The sequence below is a fragment of the Sceloporus occidentalis genome, unplaced genomic scaffold, assembly GCF_023333645.1.
Source record: "Sceloporus occidentalis isolate IW3139 unplaced genomic scaffold, rSceOcc1.0.p SCAF_150, whole genome shotgun sequence".
NCBI classification, from domain to species: Eukaryota; Metazoa; Chordata; class Lepidosauria; order Squamata; family Phrynosomatidae; genus Sceloporus; species Sceloporus occidentalis.
Window position 1 is genome coordinate 1,535,260 of NW_028317130.1, and position 15,042 is coordinate 1,550,301.

Here is a 15,042-nt window from a genome sequence, read left to right on the forward strand (position 1 = left end):
CTTGATTGAATCTATTCACTTGCATTGTGGTCTTCCCTTTTTCTTGCTGCCTTGTATCTTCTGTTTGTACTCCTGCCGCCTTACATCTTCAAGTTGCCTGTCAACCTATGGTGACCCTATGAATTTCACAGGACTTTCTTAGCCAAGGAATACTCAGAGGTGGTTTTGTCAGTTCTTCCCTCTGAAATGCATTCTACAGCACCTGGCATTCATTGGTGATCTCCCATCCAAGTACTAACCTGAGCTGACCCTACTTAGCTTCCAAGGTCAGATGGGATATAGTGCCTTTCGGGTATTTAGGCTACCTTACATTGTTGTCTTTCCTACTGAGTTGTGTCTTCTCATTATATGTCCAAATACAACAGTCTCAGTTTGGTCATTTTGGCTTCTAGGAAGAGCTCCAGCTTGATCTGCTGTTGGACCCATTCATTTGTCTTTTTAGCTGTCCATGGTATCTGCATAACTCTCCTTCAACACCACATTTCAGATGGGTTCATGTTTTTCCTATCAGTTTCCTTCACTGTCTAGGTTTCTCAACCATACATGGAAATTGGAAAAATGATGAGATGGACAATCCTTTGGTATTCAGTGATAAATATTTACACTTGAGGATTTTGTCTAGTCCTATTATAGCTGCCCTTCCAAATTCTAGTCTTCTGATTTCCTTTCTGCATTTTGATTAATGAGTGTCAAGGTACTGGACATCTTTGGCTGTCTCAATGTCTTAATTGTCTGCTTTAAAGTACTGTAAATAATGTGTGTTCATTATTCTTCCTTTGGCCTAATAAAACATATTATGATAATACTGCATTTGATACGCACATCCCTTAACTGGCATGAGTCTCTTTATTTATTTATTTTTCACATTCTTCCTCTGCTTCACTCAAGATGAGAAAGCATTCTTGCTTTGATTTAACAGCTGACAGACTACAACACATAAGAATTAAAGTGAGGAGAGGATATAGGCATGTGCAAAAGCCCTGCCTTCAATGTTGTTGTTAGGACATGTTCATGCATTTATCTTGGAAGACCTGGAAGGTGTTTCTAAATATATTGGGATGAACATGCTTCCAAATTTCACCTGTGATCAGGAATCCTGATAAGATCCAGGCTACCAAATGTGGAGAGCACATTTATAAGTGCATTTAACTGAATACACTTAAGGGTTATGTTTGCTCCCCATGTCTAGTCTTCACATGCTTCAAGTGAACAGCTGCATAGGCTTCATTCTTTTTGCCTATGATGAATCCTTCCAAGAGAAAATTAGTAAGCCCTCACTGTCATTTTGTGAGGGATGTTCATATTAGCCTCACATTCAAGTTCAAGCTTCAGCTGACCCTGTGCTCAAGCAGATGGCTTCACAGTGGTGGTTGAATTTTGTACCAGCATTCAAGAACTTTGTCAAGAAAACCCTATGATTATGGCCTTAGCATTGCCATAAGCAAGAAATGACTTGGAGGTATACAACAACAACAACAAATTCCTGATGTCCTGGAACTAGCTTCTTGTAGCAGTAAACTTCTTTCCAAGAAGTTATTCCAATCTGTCCCTTACTGAGATACGTGCTCTGTAGGCAATGTGAACTACAGCAAAATTAAGCCAAACATTCAACCAAGTAACCTGTAAATGATTTTTTTCTCTCTCGATACATATGTGAAACAGTACATACTCCAAGATACAAGGCTGACCCTTGAAAGTAGCAGGTCTTTGCAGGTATATTTTGTAGACATATTCCAGTAACTTGAACTATTTCTCAAGGTTTTTAAATTGAACACAGAAGAATCAAGCATATACAAAACTGTCATTTGTTTTGGCCAATTAGCAATGTATAAAAAGTCTAATAGAGAATTAATCAGCTTATGTGTGAGGCAGAGTCTGATACATACCAGGCATATGAGGCACGGAATTATATAAACACAATAAAACTTCATCAATCAGACTTAAATACGAGGAAATTAGCTTAGAATTGCACTCCTTGCTTAAAATGAGGCCTCTGAGGACTGAAGTCAAGAATTGCTAGAAGGGACTATAATGGGCTGAGTTTCAATTTCTGTTGGTTACTGGAATTAGTTGAGGCTTATGGCTGCAAGCCTATCCACCCCTCTTCTGCAGAGTTTTAAGGCTTCTGAGAATGAAAGAAAATGGTGGAAGAGGAGAAGGGGGGACAGAGGAGGGAAAAGGAGCTTGCAGCAGGTTGTCTGTGCTTCAGAACCATGCAATGGTTGCTTTCTGTTTCCACAATGAGGTTACAGAAGAGAGAAAGTGCAATAGGGACTCCTAAATTAAATACATAACTTTCCAGTGCTTTTTGAATTACCCAGACTCTCCTCATTTTCAGTTGCAATTTTTTTTTTGCTCCCCACTATATGACTTCATATTTGTTGCCCCAACCTCATCTAGAAGGGGATCTCTCACAGTTGCTCTTAATATAGTACCTTTCCTAAGAGTGGGTTGCAGTGGGACTTTGCACAATAACGGATGCATATGGCCAGGCTGTGCTCCTGAAAGGCACAGGCTCCTGCATTACCTTATTCTGAAAGGCAAAGAAGAGCAGAGGCTGGCCAGCAGTAGCAAGAGTAGTAGGGAAACAGCTTACTTTTAAGGAAGAATTTATAGCTGCCAGATAACTAAACCCTCTTGCTGTGCACTGTATACTTAGCAGTGTTACCCACACTGGACAGAGTGTGTTTACATATCTCAACCTGCATTATTCAGTCACATGTAGAAGGTGGAAATCATAAAATATGATGATTACTTGCTGCTTAATTATAAAATTATTATAGGAATGTGGTGGCTCAAGTGGTTAAGATGCTGACTCTGTTGATTGCAAGATCGGTAGGTTGGCAGTTCAGTGTCAGGGTGGTTCATGATGGGGTGAGCTCCTGTCACTAGACCCAGCTTCTGTCAGCCTAGCAATTTGAAAGCATGCAAATGCAAGTAGATAAACTTCTCAGTGGGAAGGTAACAGCATTTGGTGGAGTCATGCTGGCCACATGACTACCAGAGCAGTGCTTGGACAACGCTGGCTCTTCAGTTTAGAAACGGAGATGAGCACCGCCTCCTACAGTCGGTTACGTCTAGACATTCATGTCAAGGGACTACCTTTATTTTTACCTTTAATTATAAAATATTTGATAGCCATGATCATTTGTCCATTTCAAAAGCGTTCCCAGAATGGCACCTCCTGGAACACATTGGGAACCCGATGGGAACGCCCGGTGGCGACGGCGGTGTTCCGCCGTGCGGTAAACTAGCGTTCTGGGACCCATTGGGGTTCCCATCACGCTCCGTGCGCGCCCGCGCTCGTGCTCGTTAGAACGCATCAGGGAACGTTTTTTCCCCCATGCGATAAATTTCTTTGGTCCTATACAACTCCCTTGTAGTAACTCTGAATTAGGAGCGGGGAGGGCTTTATTCATCAATGACAAATTATTGGCTAAAGTGGAAAACTTTTAAGTGTGCAGTTTGACATGAAACCACACTTGGCTGGCATATCAAAATGGCTAAAGAGAGGTAATATAAACTGGCTATTGAGCTGAGAATGGATGGGTGGACTGGTAGTCTCTAAGAAGATAAACAAGCTTATTTCAATGAAAACACCAATTATGGGTACATAATAGGATTCCTACTTTCTGAGTATGTAATGCTAGCCAGGAATATTTTCTATTATAAAACTTCACTATAGTTCTCTAAGAAAACCAATAAATAAATAAATAAGATGCTAATGCAAACAGATAGTTTAAAAAAAATGCCAATAGACCACTTGATATTGTAATGCAGACAGTATACTAGCAATTCAATTCACTCTCAATCATTATTGTTATTCATAGCTATTTTTTTTAAAAATTACAACAATTTTTGACAAGATCCAAAGCTGTGTCAGTTGTAAGAAATTAATTGAAAAAATTACTGGAGCAGAGCAGTCATTTCAAAGGGACTGACCCATAACCAATTAGAATTTTGTAACAATTGACCATTCACCACAAAACAGTTGTCGTGAGCTTTGGCCTCTGAAGTGTGTGTTGGAGGAGGGGCAAGTGAGATTAAAGTAACAATGTTTTGTTTCCTAACCGAAATAGCATTAGATAAATTATCAAGCAACTAACAGTTTTAAATGCTAAGTTCAAGATGCAAGAGACAGAACAGCATATTATCTTGTCATTGGTTTCTGTGGCACACAATATAGGTTACCACTGAAAAAACAGGTCACAGACAGGAACGTTCTTTATCAAATTGCTGCTGACAGCCCAAACAAGGCACTGAAGAATACAACAAAAAGGTTCTTTCATGTAAATACAACCTAGCTTATAATTGGTTGTTATTTCTTCCTTCTTTTCCTCCTCCTCAGTAGAAAGATGTCCTACAGCACTTTCTTGAACACTAGGAGCCTAAATAATGTAGTGTTATGTTTCGACACTGAGCCTCTTCTGAGTCTTTTTGTATAGGGTTTGATCGCCATGGGGAGAATATTGCTTTTATATTTGCATGAGTTTATTACAAGATAGTAGGAACACTGAAAACACCTGCATTATGTCAGCTTAACAGAAAAACTGCACAGGAATATTTACTATTTCCCCAGGTGTTACAGATCGCACAGTATTTTCAAGTAAACATCCACTGGTTATGTTCCCATTCTGCAAATGCATCCACCAATGTGAATGTGTTAACAAGCCAACACACTCTGCATATATGCAATTTGCATTGAAATTATAAGAAAAGAAAGGATTTAGAGATAACGTCACCCATAAAGTGTACACTGACTTTCAAAATGTGGACTCATAATCAATCTTGCAATAATTATTTGATTTTAGGTTAACAAACTCTTCTGATCAACGTTTGGATTTTGTAATCAAAATACTATTTTCTGTGACAATTACTATTGAAATTTGTGTATGTGTATTGTGTGCCTTCAAGTTATTTCCAGTTTATAGTGACCCTAAGAAGAACCTGTCACAGGGTTTTCTTGGCAAGTTTCTTCCGAGGAGGTTTGCTATTGCCATCCTCTGAGGCTGAGAGACTGTAGAATCATAGAAGCAAAGGGGACCATGGCTTCCAAAGCAGCCCTGGATCGCAGCATCAGAGCAGCTTCTGACTGCTCTGGGGGTGTGCGTCATCTGATCACCATACCCCCAAAGTGGCCAGAAGCCATTTCTTTTGACCTGTGCATTTCGGGCCATAGAATCATAGAGTTGGAAGATACCACAAAGACCATCCAGTCCAACCCCTGCCATGCAGGAATACACAAAGCACTCCTGACAGATGGGCATCCAGCCTCTGTTTAAAAACCTCCAGAGAGAGACTCCACCACTCTCTCAGACAACATATTCCACTGTCGAACAGCTCTTACTGTCAGGAAGTTCTTCCTAATGTTGAGATAGAATCTCTTTTTCTGTAGTTTTGTGAGGTGTTTAGCCTTCTCTGTCAGAGCGCTATGGTGCCATGATAAACTACATTCATTTCACTACAGCAAATAGCCAGCATACAATAAACTACAGTTCCCAGGATTCCCCAGCACTGACCCAAGGCAGTTAAAGTGGTCGCAAACTGGATTGTTTCTGCAATGTGTTTTGGACCACTATCTTATTTTCTAGTCCCACCTTTATTTGTTACTTTTGTAGGAGATTTGAATATTTGTATCAGGGACATAGCCAAGGGGGGGGGTTCTTGGGGTCCGGACCCTCCCTTCCATTAGAAAAATGAATGGTGTGTGCTGCTGCGCCGCCACACTCAAGCCCCATTATAATGGTGGCACTTAGTCTGGACCCCCCCTTACTAAAATCCTAGCTACGTCCCTGTTTGTATCAATTTGCTAATGATCACTGATAATTTTCCAAAATGGCAGTTATGTATTTCCATATAGTTCCTTGGGGCTGTCAGTGAAGCTCAGCACAGGGTCAGGCTCTCCATCTGGCTTTAGCTAAGAAAGCCATGCAGAGAATGCCATAGATAGAGCGCAGTCTTGTTACTCTGGTATCTAGGCAATCTGCGGATCTCTGAGCAAGTGTTTCCCAACTGTACAATGGGAATTTCTTCTGCTTAAAAATGCTGACATTACTTCCTGTAACAGAGACTGCAGTGATAGAATTCAAAGACATAGCTGTGTTAGTCTGCAAAACCAGTCTGCAAAGAGATCTTGTAGCATCTGAAATAAAGAAGCTGGAGCTTTCATAGACTGGAGCCTACTTCTTCAGATGGATTAGTGATGGATGATGTTGAAAGAGATACCAAAAAACAGAGATGGAAGAAGTAACGTTTTGCCTGTGCATACAAATGGCTTCAAATTAGCATGTCTTGTAGAAAAGGACATACTGTTTTGCATGTTAGTTTTATCTCCAAATCTGTTAATATGAAAAAACAAACAAACGCAAAACCCTGGAAAGAGCTTTTGGCCTTACCTGAGGGATGGGTTATGTTTGGTTTGTGTATCAGTTGTAATTTGGTCTACGGTGGGCCCTTGGTATCCACTGGGGTTTGGTTCCAGACCAAAACCCAGAGGAAAGTCTTTCCAGCAGATCTCAGTTCTCAGGCAGGTAGGTGGATATATGGAGAGTGTTCCTCTATACTGTATATACTCATGTATAAGTCAAGATTTTAAATCTGGGTCGACTTAGGAGTGCTGAGAAGAATTGGCTATGAAGGATTTGTATAAGACATTTGTGTATGTTTCTCAGCTTTTTTAGGTTAGAATCATGCAACGTTATCACAGAAAAGTTAAAGGGTATAATCACTACTAATATAGCTGCTTTTTTTTTTTGCTTCGCCTTTTCATCCTTTTTTTCCCTTCCATCTATTCATTTTCTTAGCTCTACCTGTGCCTGGCCACCTTCTCTACACATAACACAGCCATCATTTACCGTAGTTCCCTCCACATCCATCCAGCCTTTAGGGTGAGCGCAAACAGTTATGCCTGCCAGAAGTTTGTAAGTTATTGGCATCATTTTCCTTTGCTTCTCCTTTATGTCCTTTGTTACATGCCCCTAAGTTTTACTCTTGACTAATCCATGGGTAATAGCCAAATCCATAATTTTGGCCCCAAAACCTGTCCTTGACTTATAGATGAGGTCACCTTGTAGGTGAGTAAATACAGTAGTTATTTTCTGTTGACATCACATCAGAGTTGTGCTTCCAGAAAAGGCTTTTATAGCTGTTTTGGATCCTCTATTAGGAGAAAGGTTGGAATATTAAATAAACAAACAAATAAACAAACAAATAGGTAAGTAAATATGCAGTTGCCCTATCTCTTCACTGAATTTCTTTTGCAGAGGAAAGCAATTGCACAATAAGAGGCTCATCTGGCAAAACCTTTCGTCTGATGTGATGTCAATGCAAAGATGGCATGTTAGAACTGGCATCAAGAGTACCTCCAAGAACAACAAATAATAGCATTTCTTTTGCCAATATTTCATGCATTAATAATTTAATTTGCTTTATTCTAACTCATTCTCAGTCCTCAACACAACAACGTTTGAACGAGCAATGTAAAATAAAAAATTAATGAATAATATGCACTGTATGTACAAATAGATTTAAGATTGTTCTTAAATGAGATCTCCATGGTTTATTTCCATTATTCAGGCTCCAGAAGTTTTGACAGTTTGATCAAAGTAATGAACAAAGAAGTGACAGACATGCCAGTTCATTAATATTAGGTTACTATTTTCCCCCTTAAACTCCCATTAACGCTTTTTCCTTTGGCTGCTAATGCTAGGATAACAGATAGTGGCCAGACTCTCTGGCTCTGCCCACGAACAAAGTTCTAAACATGGGACCTTTTTTTTGTCTCCAGCTGCACTTTGCTATAAAACCACAAGGTTAACACGACCTTCTGGCCCAGTCCATTTTGTGCCTTGTTTTGAGTCAAGGTTTGTTAGGGACAAAATCTATGTAATATTCCATCTGATCAAAGTACTCCTGATGAAGACACACCATCTGTAATCATTTAGAGATAGCTTAGACAATGGACCATTATAATGGTATTTTGTACATACTATTGATTGGCTTCATTTATGGCAATTATAGACACCGGATACTGTTCACGTTGAAATCTAAGCATCCTATTTCCCATTTGCAATCTCTAAGCACTTTCTCTTTCTCTCTGTGTGTTTTTTTTTCTTTTTTCAATAGCCCCTTGAGATAAGCAATAGCTTAAAAAGACATTCAATCAACTTTCTTTTAAAGTGCTGAAAATAGTTTAATAGGCACTGTTGTCTTTTTCTTCCAGAGATTCTGAAGTGCTCTGAAACTAGAACACAGATGCATTTCCAGAGATGTAAGCAAGTTTGTTGCAACAAAATCAAGAAAGAGGTTTGCAGCACATGATAGACCAACAGATTATTTACAACATCCGTTTTTGGGCAGCACATTCCACTTCATCATATGTATGCATGGAAAGTGTTGGATACATCCAAAAGTCATTATCTTCATTGATTCATTTTGCATACATTATCTGTACTGTCTGCATGAATAATCATAACTCACATTACTGTAACAGTACTTGGGTGTGATCCTTAAACCATTAGGTCAACATATTAACTTTAATCTAAATCCTGGATACTCAATATGCAAATGAATCTTCTGGATAAGAACAGAACAAAATAGCCACACTCTGACACCTATGTATTGACTTACCACTCAGCAGCTGATTCAATAGGTCTACACTAGTTGGAACTGACAATTGGATTTAGACCAAAGAGTGTTTTGTAAAGCTGAGGGGAAAGTTGCTTAAAATTATGGTAAAATATTAGGTTCCTTACTTTGCTCTTTACTTTGCATGGATTTCTAATGTTTTACCACTTTCCGAAGTCCTATGGATTTTATGGATATAATGAGAGATTTCATGGATTCTTTTTAATTTTTATTTTATTTAGAAATGGGGCACACTTGTTGAAGGATCAGTTACCAAGTTTGCTAGCCCCAAAAGTCCCTTAGCCCTGTTCATCCTACTGGACTGATCAACTACTGCTAAGTGCAAAATACACCATTTAAAAATATCTACTGCCAGGGCAGAACATCACCTGTATGGTTTATAACTTGATTTACAAATTCTACAAAACCTTTGGTTGTCAGATGTAATTTGTGTTCTAGTTTATTTAAAAACACCCTCAGCTCCCTCTGAGTTATTCTAGGTGAACATTTCTTTACATCCAAGCCCATTTAAGAGGATCTTTGCTGGATGTACAAGCAGTTCCTTCACTGTACTGAACAAATCATACCCAATAAAAAAAACAACAGAGCTTGAAAAAGTTACTATTTGGGGCTATAACTGTTAGGCCTCAATCCAAGTGCTAATCATATCTAGATTAGATCCATTGAGTCAATGGGATTTCCATAAGCATTGGCTTATTACTGAGCAATTTATTCAATGGGATAGTCTAGCTGGGACTAGTAATTGGATTTAGGCATTAAATCCCTCAGCCAGTGTGTCCATTGAGAAGGAAGAATGGGTGTTGTAGTGCAGTCCCCTCTCAAGCTTTGGGGAAAAAAATAGAGTCAACAAAATATTGCAATGTTGACAAAATGTATTTAAAACTATTAGGTTATTACATATCAGTTTTGCTCTAAAGCTTAAATAAAGCTTGCCACTTTTCCCAAAGTGACTCAGAAGACTCTTGGCATTATCTTGTCATAACCTGACATATCCCTGCTCTGTTTCAAAAGCTTGTGCAGAATATTATAAGCAGGAATATGCAAGACCTCTTGACTCAGCTTGGATCCTGAGTCCATTCAGACCCAGTTTGACCCAATGCATGTACTGAATCCAAAGTGAGATCTGGAAATGTGATTCTTTGGGCTCCCATGATTTGCACTGAAAAATGAAAATAGTGTGAGTGGGTTTTTAAAATCCCAAATCACACATGTGCCTACATTGCCTTCTGTGTAGATGGTCTTTGCCACATTGAAATCAAGTAGCTCTGTGGATTTTTGTATGTCCTCCACCTTTTCCAAAATTGAAATACTTCCTTCATCTTGGAGAGAAGTGACCAGTGGGGTCCCACAGGGTTCTGTACTGGCCCCAGTGCTATTAAATATATTTATCAGTGACTTGGATGACAGAATTGGGGGCATACTTATCAAATTTACAGATGACACCAAATTAGGAGGAGTAGCTAATACTTGAGAGGACAGGATCAAAATTCAAGATGACCTGAATAGATTAGAAAGTTGGGCGAAAGCTAACAAACTGAATTTCAACATAGAGAAATGTAAGGTACTGCACTTAGGGCAGAACAATGAAATGAACAGATATAGGATGGGTGACACCTGGCTAAATCAAACTATGTATGAAAGGGATATGGGAGTCCAAGTAGACCATAAATTGAACATGAGTCAACAGTGCGATACGGCAGCTAAAAAGGCCAATGAGATTTTAGGCTGCATCAATAGAAGTATAGATCAAGGGAAGTAATAGTGCCACTCTATTCTGCTCTGGTCAGGCCTCACCTGGAATATTGTGTCCAGTTCTGGGTACCACAATTCAACAAGGAGGATGACTAAAATGGTGAAGGGTCTGCAAACCATGCCCTATGGGGAATGACTTAGGGAGCTGGGTATGTTTAGCCTGGAGAAGAGAAGGTTAAGAGGTGATATGATATGATAGCCCTGTTTAAATATTTGAAGGGATGTCATATTGAAGAGGGAGCAAGCTTGTTTTCTGCTGCTCCAGAGACTAGGACCCGGAGTAATGGATGCAAGCTACAGGAAAGAGATTCCACCTCAACATTAGGTGGAACTTTCTGACAGTAAGGGTTATTCAACAGTGGAACAAACTCTCTCGAAGTGTAGTGGAGTCTCCTTCCTTAGAGGCCTTCAAACAGAGGCTGGATGGCCATCTGTCAGGGATGCTTTGATTGTGATTTCCTGCATAGCAGAATGGGGTTGGACTGGATGGCCTTTGCGGTCTCTTCCAACTGTATGATTCATGTCATCTGATTGCTCAATCCTGTTTATGCCAGGGATTCACATTTTCCAATATCTAAGAATATTTGTGTGTGTGTGTGCATGCCAAGTTGCTTGCCCTGTTTTTGAAATTCACTTTTGGGATGCTCACTTTAAGGTCTGCAAATGTAAATGTGGCAAACTCAATAGTCTTTGAACAATAATGAATGGACACAGTATAACACATAAGAACCTGCAGGGGAACATTTTAAACCTGACTGTCCAGTTATTTCTCCTTCATTCAGAAGTGTGTCTTGGTAATATGAAATTGAGTAAATCATGGATGCCTTTGATAAAGACATGGTAGTAGTCTCTGACTGACTGTAAAGTACAAAACAGGTGCTGAGTACTACATTTCTGAGCAATGTGCAGAGTTCAAAGTAGTGATAATCTTCATTTTACTTTAGACTCTTAACCAAGTCTTGCATAAACAAGTGTAAGCACATTCTGAGTCAATTCTTAAGAGCTGTGAAGTGCATATGGCAGTTAGGAAAATCTTCAGCAATGTGACTGGGATTTTATATGTCCTGCTTTTCTAAAACACTACTTATAAATTCTACACTAAAAATACAGTTATGAAAACAAACTATTTATCTGATAATTACATTTATGGAGTATGACTGTAATCTTGCGTATAATCACTTGAGAGTAGGCACCATGAAACTCACTGACGATTATTTCTGCTATATCAGTTGAACCAGTAAAATACACTTTATAACATCTGCAGATAGAAGAAAAGGTCTTCAGAAAGCTAAAGCATAATCTTTCACTGCACTGCCCAGACAGATGATAATGAGAAAAATGGCAGTAATGACTTTCACATTTTTTGTTTCATGCTTAAACACTTGCTACGTACATTTGTTGTTGTGCACCTTCAAGGTGCTTCCCAACCTATAGTGACCCAAAGGCGAGCCTATCATGGGGTTTTCTTGGCAAGATTTGTTCAGAGGAGGTTTACCATTGCCTTCCCTTGAGGCTGAGAGCATGTGACTTGCTCATAGTCTCCCAGTGGGTTTCAGCTGGGCTGGGAATATTGGTCTCCAGAGTTGTGGTCCAACACTCCAACACACTACACTGACTCTACATTTACCCCACCTTTAACAGAAGTTAGAGCTTGGACAGTGCAAGTGCAAGTCAGCATAGTGCAAGTCAGAATTATTACAACTGTGAAATCTTTTCAGGGCTTTCTTCTCTTGTACAAAGCCATTTTGAACAAACCTTCATGTGTATCTCTCCTGTCTTTTGATGTGCCCAGAAGAGAAACCACTGAGCGACAGATATAACAATATGCTTTGTCTGTTAACAGAACATTAGACTGTCACTCAGGTTCTTTTCACATATCATAGAACTGTCATCCTGGCTTTCCCTTCACATTTGGAGTGAAAATATTTGAAGACTTTCCCTGTCTCCTCTGCTGCAGAGTGCTATAAGAGGAGTTTCAACAGTGGAAGCATCAATCTTAGAATGGGCTTCCACTTTCTATTCACAAACGTACTTACGTTGAATTGGCAAGGACAGTTGACTAGACCAAGTTAAACAGAAAATATCAGGATTCTGCAGGAAGAGAACTACTGTTGCAACCAGTCTAGACCCCAGCATATTCATTAAAAAAAGCTGATACATTAACTATAGTCTATCTCATTTTGGCTCAAGATAGCCAGGTGAACAAGCTCATGTTATCTGAGAGGGTTTTCAGGGTGGGTGCTCCCAATTCTCTGCTACAAGAGGCCTGGTTGGTCCCCTCTCTGCTTTTCTTTCACTAGTAGATAAAATCATTTTATTTAAGCAGGCACTTGGCAATTAATTGTGCAGAAGGGGCTTTTCTCGTACTTTTGTGTTTTAAAATGCTTTTGTTCCATTTCAAAATAGTGAAGTTTTAACTTGAATACCTTATTTAATTTTTAAACACTTTTTATCATTTGATTTTTAGCTGTATATTGTTTTAATCTAATGGGTAAGCCACCTTGGGTCTCATGTTGGGAGATAGGTGGGATATTAATAAAATAAAATGAAGAAAAAATGCTTTCCTGTGCCTACTCTTTCAAGCAGCTTGGCATTGCTGTTGGTTTCTATAAAAAAAGGAGAGAGCAGCTGTTCCAAACATACCTTCCTTTATTACAGTCAATAGACCACTAAAACAGCATGTTAAATAAACTTTAAAACAGTGCTTTAAAGCATTTCAGATCAACACTATAAATATAGATATAGTTAAGTTTAACCAATAATTATTAATATAATATGTTACATGAGTTCAAATTGCATAGATAAGGATCATCTGGTTAAAACAGCCATGTTTAAAAATTTTGCACTTGATTAATGAGTGATTTGTCAGAGCCCTGGAGTAAGATGGCCACAAGGGGAGCACCCAGGAAAATGTTATATGGTGGGATATAATAGATGTTTCCTGGCCCACTGGTAAAAACTGCTGTGGAAAAATACAAGCAATGTGGTTTCTATCTCATAATCATCCCAGGGGCAACATCTCTTATTCAATGGAGTTTTTTTTTTTAAATTTCCAGTTAATAGGCTAAATGGGAGGACATTATACCTTTTCAAGTAAAAAGCCTTTCTCTACTTTGAGATTGTTAGCCAGCCTAAGTAAGACATTCTGTAAGGAGGGCATGGTAAACCCAGCAATTGTAGGGATCAAGATCTCTTTGCAGCACCTTGTAGCTCTTGAAAATCAATATCTGTTAACCTCTGCTTGATATCTGATTTGGCCCCATCTAGGCCCATGGATAAAAGATAAGATGGAGATAATTCTACTGATGTGATTTTACACACCACTGCCTTCATTCAGGGTGATTTGAAGGAGTCTGACATTGTCTTGGGTACCAGGGGGTTTGAGTTAGACATAAGGCAACAGAGGAGCCAAAAGTGAATTGAGTAAGTCCAAGCCAGACATTTTAGGGAACTTAAGCCAGACTCCAGGTAAACAGCAGATCCAGCAACATACTTGGGAACACCAAAAGAGAGACTTTGAATTCCTTCAAGAGATCTTTTAGTGAGAGGAAACCAAAAAAGTATCTGTGGAACAATTTTAGCTTTAAAAACACAGATAGCTGCTGATATATTTTTTTTCTCCCCTAGTGAAAAAGAAGTAGGTTAATTCTCCCACATTTTGTTCTGCTTTGGATTTAACATATTCTTCTTGGACCCTCTAGCTTATAGTTTCACAAAACCACATATCCCGTTATTTATATGAGTCCACCCATTCGTTATCTATTATCTCCTATAGAACATGAGGGTAGTTGTTGCAGATCAACCCGCCAAAAAACCCCTTCAATAATATATTTTTTCCAAATGTTAATTAGGTAATTTTAAAATACCTAAACTTTCACAGACCAGTGCTTATTTCGTTGGCTTCATGAGCATAGAGTTAGGTGGGGTCAATGTACAGTCAGCTTATTGGCCATTCATTCACAGATCTTAACATTATTAAACACAGGAACACATGAGCTTAACTTCAAAACAATGTCAAGATGGACATGACTCCATTCAGACTACAAGAAATAACAAAAAAAGATTGTGACAAACATTTAAAAAATCTAGCAAATAGGGACAAGGCCCCAAAGAATCAGAGATAGAACAACTTTATACTGTAGATTGTCACATAGGAAAACAGGGATGGGTTACATGCGGTTTGTATCCATCTCTGACAGATCATAGAATCATAGAATCATAGAATCATAGAGTTGGAAGAGACCACTAGGGCCATCCAGTCCAACCCCCTGCCATGCAGGAAATCCAATTCAAAGCATCCCTGACAGATGGCCATCCAGCCTCTGTTTAAAGACCTCCAAGGAAGGAGACTCTATCACCTTCCGAGGAAGTGCATTCCACTGTCGAACAGCCCTTACTGTCAGGAAGTTCCTCCTAATGTTCAGGTGGAATCTCTTTTCCTGTAGCTTGCATCCATTGTTCCGGGTCCTGTTCTCTGGAGCAGCAGAGAACAAGCTTGCTCCCTCTTCAATATGACATCCTTTCAAATTTTAAACAGGGCTATCATATCACCTCTTAACCTTCTTTTCTCCAGGCTAAAGATCTTATCACTCTGCCCTGTACCCAGGCAGTGGGCAGCCAGTATGCAACCCAGGCTTCTCCTGC